Here is a 9433-nt window from a genome sequence, read left to right on the forward strand (position 1 = left end):
CTCCCTGGGCAGGAACCAGGGCCTCGGTAGAGGCTAGCTGGGGCATAGAGGCTTTGGGGTCCCCCAGGACAGCTTGCTTGCTTGCTTTGAGCAGCTGGTCAGATGTCATAGATACATCTGAATGTTAGGGTTAATCCCCCTCTGCAGAAATCCTGGCTAGACGGGCGAAAATGTCCCATCTAGCAAAAATGCAGAGCAGGAGAAGTACAGAGGTGATCGTCTTCTGCTCCCTAGGGGCTCCAGCGTTCTGGACCATGTCCCCCCAAATCCAGCCGTAGTGGAGCCAATGGCACCAGGTCAGAGAAGGACGTCTTGGAAACTATAAGCCCAACAGCTTCCTTCTCATGCAGGGCCTGTAAATAACAGGCATCCCTCCCGCCCCAGGTGTCCACCGGACCGCAGCAGCCCTGATCCAGCTAGGAAGCTGTAGTAAACAAGACGCTTACTCTGGGCCAAGAAAGGCAGCTGTCTCTCAGCGGGAGCGCCCGCGCGTACTTTGAAATCCCCAGCCTCTGGCACCGCTTTGACCCCACATCCACGTGCAGCCACCAGCAGAGCAGAAGGCCTAGCGGCAGAGGTTGAATGCTCCCAGGCGGGCTTCTTTCTCCAGGCAACGTGAGAGCAAGTAGGAGTTGGGATCATAGAATGGGAAGGGGCTTTTTTTAGCCCCTTGGGTGCAACCCCCTGCTCTGTGCAAGAATCAAGTTTCAGGCGTCCCCTGACAGACACCTCCCGTGGAAGTCCGTTCCATAGTCAGACTGCTCTGACCCTTGGGAATTTCCCCCTGATGTTCAACCAAAACTGATGTGCCTGTAACTGCAGCCCGTTATTTCGTGTCCTGCTGCCTTGGCTGATAGAGGACAGGTTGCTGCTCTCTTCTGAGTGACAACCCCTCAGTACTTGGAAATGGAACCAGCTACCTAGGGAAGTTGTGGGCTCTCCCACACTCGAGGCCTTCAAGAGGCAGCTGGACAACCATCTGCCAGGGATGCTTTAGGGTGGATTCCTGCATTGAGCAGGGGGTTGGACTCGATGGCCTTGTAGGCCCCTTCCAACTCTGCTATTCTATGATTCTATAATTCTATGAAATTGCTCTCATGTCCCCCCTCTCAGTCTTCTCAAGGCGAAACAGACCCGTTCCTTCCATCTGTCCTTGTAGGACTTAAGTTTCTAGTCCCCTAGAGCTCTTGGTTGCCCTTCTCTGAATTTGTCCCAATTTTTCTGAATCCTTCTTAAAGTGTGCTGTTCGGTACTTGAAGGGAGGTCCGATCAGCGCAGAGTAGAATGCAGCTATCGTTTCCTGTGATTTTGGAACTAAGCTATTGAGGCAACCTAAAATGGCATTTGCCTTTTTTGCAGCAGCGTCATGCTGCTGGCTCATATTCAGCTTGTGATTGACTACAACTCCCAAGATCCTTTTCACCCATGCTACGGCTGAGCCAGGGATCCCCCATCTTATATCTGCACTTTTGATTTCTTTTAAGGGAAGGGAAAGGCAGTCTGTACGACGACGACTACATATTCCAGAAACTCGTTGTCACTGCTGCCGTCTGATTCTACTCCAGAATGCCCCAAGTGACCCCCACACACACACTCCATGGCTCCGCTACCAAGAGAACATCTGGAAAACCCTTGAGGACAGTTCAGCGCAATCCTAGGTGGCTGTTTGGCGAAGCCCAGGACCTCATAGAATCATAGAATAGCAGAGTTGGAAGGGGCCTACAAGGCCATCGAGTCCAACCCCCTGCTCAATGCAGGAATCCACCCTAAAGCATCCCCGAAAGATGCTTGTCCAGCTGCCTCTTGAAGGTCTCTAGTGTGGGAGAGCCCACAACCTCCCTAGGGAACTGATTCCATTGTCGCACTGCTCTAACAGTCAGGACGTTTTTCCTGATGTCCAGCCGGAATCTGGCTTCCTGTCACTTGAGCCCGTTATTCCGTGTCCTGCACTCTGGGAGGATCGAGAAGAGATCCTGGCCCTCCTTAACTTGCCCCTGGCAGCCAGAATGGTCCACTTGCCAATGAGAAGGAACACCCTTGCTCTGCGTCCATCCAAACACTCCAAGCTAATGATGCTGGGGAAGGAAGCAGCTACTGGAAACCTTTTCCTGTTGACAGCAGCTCTTGCTACAAGAAGTCTCTGAACAATGGAGGACCCTTGAGTGGGCAGGAGAGCGAGCGAGAGGCCCGACACTCAGTGATACAGCCAGGGCTGGGCCCAACCCCGGTGCAAGCTCTTGGGCCACCTGAGGCACGAGAGAACAGGCGCTGCGGCCACTGCATCACCCCGCTACCACCGAGAAGGCCGTTCTGGGCAGACGTGGGCTTGTTGCAGGCCAACCTAAACCCCAGCACCTCTTCTCTGAGGAAACACGCATCGCTGATGATGTGTTGGTCTCTAGAAGCTACTCGCTGAAAAACCCAGACGGGAAGCGCCACCTCGTGGATCGGGACGGGGCTGGTGGCAGTTGTGCGGCAAACTTCCCCAAGAGCCAAAGCCAGCCGTGTCGGGTTCTGGCCCGCCTTTGCAGCGAGGGACAGACAAAACGTCCTGGAGTTTATTTCTCTCTGTGTTTATTGCATTTTTATACCTCCTTGCTGGAACCAGCCACGGCGGTTTACAAACAATTCAGAAAACGACCATCACACACAAATAAAGTCCGAGTAAAGTGTTGAAAACGTTTAAAACCACAAGAGCGGGTTTTTTTTAAAAAAGCCAAAGAATAAAACTTTGGATGGGACAGCTGGCACGTCAGAGGTGCAACAAAGTGTTGCAGTGCATCCTCATCCTCTAGTGATACACTTGACTTGGGGTGGGGTGGGGGGGAATGTGTGGAAGATGTTATTTCCTCTCTAGACTGGACAGCCACGTGTATTTCCAAGGCATACCCGGCTCCCTCCTCCTCATGCACCTGATTTTATCTTCACAACAGCCCTCCAAGGTAGGTCAGGCTGAGAGACGGTGACCGGCCCCACGTCACTCAGTGAGCTTCATGGCTGAGTGGGGATTGGAACCCTGAACTCTCCATTCATTGCCCAACGCTTTAACCCCAGGTTCCAGGACCTCTTTCAGCCCAAGGCTAAATTTGATTTTTGGAGAAAAACTGGAGACCCCATTCCAGCCAACAGCAAAAGGGGTGGAGCTAAACACCCCCAAATGCTACCCTAGCTTCAAGCTCTTACTGCCTTAGGAGAGGCATTTCAACCTGGGGGGGGGGGGGGGAACCAAACCATGAGTGGTCTGGGAAAAGGGATGGAATTAGGGGAAGGAGGTGTGGCTAACTGGGAACCCCCCCTTCTTCTTCCCCTTTAACCCCTTGATTCCCAGAGCTGGAGCCTCTTTCTCGGTGGTGGTGGTAGTAGTGTGGCACGGAGGTGGACACACTTGTGCCCTACAAAACCGACAGCCAGGATGCAGCTGGAGAACTGGCTGTCAATTCATAGGTCATAGCCGTGTGCCCTCGAATGGCTTCTGTCCGAGAGAGCAGACGACGCCCTTCAGCTGCGACCGCCATTGTGGCTTCCTGGCTGAGCCAAAGGCCTGGATGCCTCCCCAAATGACCACCTAGGGAGAAGGAGGTGATGGGGCACAGGCAAACCGCCCTGGACCTCAGAACCTGGGCCAGCCTAGGAACAGAGTCCCGTGCCAGTCCTGACACTGGTCATGGCATCCTTTCTGAACCGCCCAGAGAGCTTTGGCTATTGGGCGGTATAAACATGTAATTAAATAAATAAATAAAATTCTTCTTCTTCTTCTTCTTCTTCTTCTTCTTCTTCTTCTTCTTCTTCTTCTTCTTCTTCTTCTTCTTCTTCAAAATATAGTTAGCAGGTAGCCATCTGGGCACGTACAGAATTTTATGCTCATTGTATTATTTTTACTTTGAAAATATATTATCCTTTTCTACAACCGATTGGAGCTTATTCCCAAGTCAACGTGTTTAGCATTGGGGCAGCAGAAGCAAAGTACATTTTATTCCCGCGGTCGTGATGCTGCAATTTAAAGGAGTTTAAAATGCAAAACTGCACATGCTCAGAGGTGTGCGTGTGCTTTAAAAATCAGGGTTGGCAAACAGTTTTGTGTTTCTTGGTTGGCTGGTCTTTTGCTCTTCACAGGAGTTTTAAAACTTGGAATGGCAGCACATGGGGGAGAAGATCAATGAATCATAGAATCATAGAATAGTTGAGTTGGAAGGGGCCTCTAAGGCCATCCAGTCCAACCCTACTGCTCAATGCAGGAATCAAAGATAATTGTTAATTGTGCATTTCACAATTGAAGTGATACACATGGACATCTAAAGGGGTTGGGGGGCGTAAGACCATTAGGTCCAGGGGATAAAATTACCTAGCTGCACGTCCTCCCTCTGTCGAGTGCAATGGTCACTGTTCTACACCGCTTGAGTCAAGACCTCTCCCTCCTTGTCTCTTAGAGTTCCGTGTGGCACCAGATGCCTCTTGAGTACCCATCAAAAATAACAGCCTCCCCACTGGAATGGCCTGATACTTCCACATGGAGTTGCTGTTACAACCAATAGGCACCTCACCCCGCTGATCCTTCCAGTCGGAAAGGGACTCTCAGCCGTCTCTTCCATCTTTGGCCTTTGCCTGGGAGTGGCCCAGCGAGGTTTGTGCCTGGGGAAAGTATGAGCCATGGTTAGTTCAATCTCTTTACAAGGACATTTTCCAAAGCGTTCCACTCTTCTAGGGCCTTTCTATATGAGGCATTCACCGTGCACTCATGTATTCTTCAGATAACGTCATGAGCCTCCAGTTTGACTTCTGTGTCTAACCAGCACTTCCAGTAAGGTGTTTTTGGGTTTTTTTAAAGTAGGGATAATGCGGCATTTAATTGTGAAAACAAAACAAAAAAGCGCAATTTCCTCTTGTATATTTGTGCTATTCCGCTACACAAGAATAGCACATCTGTGGTGTGATCACTCTTGGAATACTGTGAATTGTAAGACTCTCTCTCTCTCTGTGTGTCTAAACCTGCATTCTAAAAGATAGCCACTATCTTTGGAAACTGCCTTAGCCTGATCCTAGTATTTGGGCTTCTGACAAAAAAAAAAAAAGCCCTTTGTTCTGAAATGCCTTGGATCCATTCCTACATATATCGATTTGTACCTTGGAGGACATGTCCTCTTTTTGCATTCTGTTCCATTTTGCTGTTTCCCTTCCCACAATGCCCCTCCCCTCCTGCCCTGATCCTTATTTATTTATTTATTTATTTATTTATTTATTATTACATTTATATACCACCCCATAGCCAGGGCTCTCTGGGCGGTTTACAGAAATTCTAAAATTAAGATAAAAACGAGTATACAAAATTTAAAATTCTAAAACACAGAACATACACACATAAAGCATTAAAAACTGTAAACCTAAACATGTGGGTAATTAAGATCCTTGAAGCACAAGGCTCTTGCCTCTTCATCTGGGGTGCCCGTGAACTGACCCCCAATGTGCCCGTGAACACCTCTCCTGGCACCTACTGAGTTCCCTGCCTCTCCTGATCCATATTCTATTTTTAAAATCCTTTAAAAATCTAATTTTGAACTGGGAGGTTGGTATGCTGCAAAACTACAGGGCTGCTCCCCAGCGCCACCTTTATGTGGGTTCATGGGGCTTTGAAGCTCAGACCCTCACTGCTGCCTTGTCTTTAGGTTCTTGGGGAAATTTCTTTTCTTTTACCAGCTTGGCTTCTGGGGAAATGAGGGTCTGGTGACCGGCCATGCCCTCCACGGCAGCCCTTTTGTAAATGGGCAAGCCCCACCCCCCACGGCAGCCATTTTGTGAGAGCACCCACAACACACTTTCAAAATTCCTAATGTGCCCACTGGCCCTGTGCCCAAGTCAACCCCAGATCCTTTCTCAGCAAGCCGGGCAGCTCAACCAGGGCATCTCTTTGGCAACTCCTGGGCACTGCCAGAGGACTTTGTCCGGTTCACTTGGAAGCACCGCTAACGGCCCTGCAATAAAGAGCTGGAAAGAAGGGACTCTGGACCCGCCAGCTGCATGAGGCCAGTGTTGCGGTCCCCACCTTTGTGGAAAGGCAAAACTGAAATCGAACAGGAAGGCCTGAAATTGACCGACTGCTGCTGGATCAGAGGGAATGTTCACTTAAGATCAGTGGATAAATAAAAAAGCAATCTGAGCAAACAGGCTGTGCTTCCCCCTCCCCACATAAATCCTACCACGTTTCCCCCCCCTCCCCAACACCCCCGTGCCTCATGCCAGAGCCTGCCCGGAGGAGACAACATGACGGCCAGCTCTTGGGGGGATCTTTGCTTTTCCGTTCCGGTGGTGTAACAGGCTGGTTGCAGCCACCGCCTTGCCGTGTGCTTTGTGCCGCTGATTGGCCAGCTGGGAGGCGTCACTTTGGGCTGGAGGATCCACGCCCTGCCGCCATCTCCCGATCCTGCTAGTCCTAGGGGCGGAAAGAGAGGCCTTTGCTGCTCAGGGGAAGGCGGTGGAGGACTCATCCTTGCTCACACGTTGTGGGCAACCGTCACTCACTGCTAACACGACCGGGGGTACTGCCTGGGACCCCCCCCTCCCACCCTCGCTATCGTGCCATTCCTGTCCACCTTCTCCGTCTCTCCAGAATTCTGGTACTGTGCCTGGGGTGTCCAACTCTTCCAGACGCCTGAAGGCATGCAAAAGGAAGAGCCCATAAAAAAAAAAATGGAGGTCCTTCTCCCTGCTATCAATGTCTCCTCCTCTTTAAAGCATTCATAGGCTTAGCCCAGGGCAGGTGGGGGAAAGAAATCAAAACTCAGCCAGCTGCCCCCTGATCAGAGAGCTGACCCAGGACTGGGTCAGCATAGACTTCGGCGCTACCAGCAGAAAACCCAAACCCCGCCGTACTGATAACATGATGTCCATTGCCCAAGAGAAGCTGGTCCCCTTTCGACTGACAAAGTCCTGGCAGGCTCTGAACTGGGCCGTTTTCCTCCTCCACTCGAAAGCTGGCTGGAAGGGGAAAGGGCTTCTGACCATACACAGAGTTTTCTCTCGGTCATCCAGCTTAGAGTGACTTAAGACCCAGAACGCCTGGGTTCAAATCTCCACGGCCCTGCCGAGAAACTCACTGGGGTGACCTTGAGACACACTCACTCACTCACTCAGTCGCTCTCAGCTTGGCCTACATCACAGGGGTGTTATGAGGATAAACCAGGCAGACAAAGAACCATGTAAGCCCACCTAGAACTGCGCTCCAAGGACAGCAGGTGGGATTTTTTAAAAAATGTCATTAAAAGCAAAACATCACAGTCAAGGATTAAAAGGCGTACAAATTCAGAACTAGCACCCACGGACAATTTTGAATTCAGGTAACGCAGAGCAAACAAGTCAGGTGAATTAAGCGGGCACCTGGCGGTCGGGAAGGAGAGACCCCATAACCAGAGCTGTGTCTCTCCCTGGAAAACAGCCTCCAAGCTAGCTGCGTGCAAACGCAGGGATAGGGTGGCCTAGCCCAAGGCCCAGAAGCCCAGGAAGAGCAGGCCGGCAGGAGCTGGGATGGGGGAAACGCAGGGAGGAGGTGGGAGCAATCGAGGTTACAGGATATTCGGAAAGACGCTCACCTCAGCCAATGACCCTCTGTCGCTCGCCGTGCACCCCAAGGAACAGGCAGCGTGAAAATTGCTCGGTCAGCCGCCCCCCTGCAGGGACACCCAGTTCATAAAGCACAGGCGGGTTAATAATTACCCCGGCTGCAAATATTTGATAAGCACTGTGGGGACTCAAAGTACAGTCGCCCAGGAAGTTTCGGCAGGGCCTGAGCCAAAATGGGCTCTTGGCTTCTTCACCGTGGCCACGGGAGAGGAGTCCCTGTGTCCCCCACACCCACCCCACCGTACGCGGCTCTCCTTCCCTCTTTCCTAGCACCACACTTTCGGAGGCAGCGTTTGAGAAACGGGCAAGGCTTCATCCCTTTTCTTTCTTTCTTAAAGCTGATGCTAGAATTTAAGCCCGGCCCCAAATCCACACTCTCCAGCCTTGAAAAGCCCTTCTCCTAGTCCCAGATGCAGCCTGACTAGGTGGGTTTACTCAGTGGACAGGGGAATGCACTCTGCATGCACTCAGAGGACAGCCCCCACATTCTTTCACCTTTCCCCAGGGCTCAAATGCAGCCCTCCTGCGGGTTAGAGAAGGACTTCAAGCCCAGAGCAGTTGCATGTCAGCAAACATTGGGCTGTTCTTATTGAATGCAAAGCTCTTGCAAAGTTTGGATCCGGGTAATAATAGCAGATTAATTTAGTTGATTTATTTAATAGTAGATTAAGGGGGCAATTCCTTGCGTGTTGAGATGGGGGGGGGGGAGTCCTACAACTCCCAGCATGGCTGGCTGGGGAATACGGTGAGTTGTAGGACTTTTTTCTGTCTACACATGCATAGGATTGAGCCCTAATTTAGCCTACGAGCATCACGGCAGCGTACCGTGCCGCACAAAGGGTGGGGAAGGGATGATTAGCGCAGGAGGGGGGCACTTATTAACGAAGAATTCAGCTATTCTGGAGTAAAAAAGTGGGATGGGGGTGACACAGAGTGCAATAAAGCAAAATAAATTTATTAAGGCCGTTCCGAACGGCTTCAGTAAGTGAGCCAAGCTACACACCACCAAGGAAAGTGAAGGCAACTTGCCAGTTCGACGCAGGGGAGAATTCCTTAACCTAGGACAGGCACAGACCCACACATAGGACAGGGACCCTCACCAACCCCTTCTTCCTTTTTGGGTACAGACTACAACACCCGCACAGGCATACGTACACATCCACATACATACACTTACCATATATATCCATCCGTGCACCTGAAGCATCTTTCTCTAGCAGGCCTGGCTTCCCTACCCAGCTGCAAATATTTTTCCTAGCCCAGCTGCACACCTGAAGCCACCAAAGTTCCAGCATCCTTTCCTGCCTGGGATCCGTGCTTCTCAGGCCCACCCCGGGGTGGAAAGGATGGGTGCTTCCTGAGAAGATTTTGCCCTCTGAGGTCCTTTCCGTTGACGACCCAGAAAGCCTTTGGGCATAGACAGAGAGCAGCCACAGCCAAGCCCTGCAGATCTGAGCGCCTATGGTGCAGGGCTTCTTAGATGAGCTGGGAGCTTAGCACCTTTCATTTTCGGCATGGATCACAGCAGGCATGGATCCTAACCTTTCGTGTGCCTCTGGTCACCCCATCTCTCTCCACCAGCTCGCTGGCTGAGCAGCGGACTCTGAGAACCTCTTACAACGGCCATGCTGGGCTCTTGACTTGTTGGATCTTGGAGAAGGGAGGTTCCTTCACTTGGTTATCGCCTGGAGGCAGCAGGGTGTGACCTGGGCTTAGCCAAGGGTTACTGTTTTTTTTTATTATTTTTATTTTCCTCTGGCAGGGTTCTGTCCTGGGCCTTTAGCAGGTTCATGACAAGCAAAATTTCACAACCCTTTTCCTG

General features: G+C 51.2%; 1 long non-coding RNA gene across 2 annotated transcripts; it reads right to left on the reverse strand.

Moving 5' to 3' along the window:
- Positions 1 to 2557: 2557 nt before the first annotated feature.
- On the reverse strand, positions 2558 to 9211 carry LOC134412010 (uncharacterized). Of its 2 annotated transcripts, none has more exons than XR_010026377.1 (2): positions 8789 to 9211; positions 2558 to 4629 (listed from the first exon to the last, which is right to left on the reverse strand). It is a non-coding gene; the product is annotated as an uncharacterized LOC134412010 (long non-coding RNA). The 2 variants fall into 2 exon arrangements; XR_010026378.1 differs by lacking the exon at positions 8789 to 9211 and adding an exon at positions 7581 to 7644.
- Positions 9212 to 9433: the final 222 nt, after the last annotated feature.

This window comes from Elgaria multicarinata, chromosome 21, assembly GCF_023053635.1.
Source record: "Elgaria multicarinata webbii isolate HBS135686 ecotype San Diego chromosome 21, rElgMul1.1.pri, whole genome shotgun sequence".
Taxonomy (NCBI): domain Eukaryota; kingdom Metazoa; phylum Chordata; class Lepidosauria; order Squamata; family Anguidae; genus Elgaria; species Elgaria multicarinata.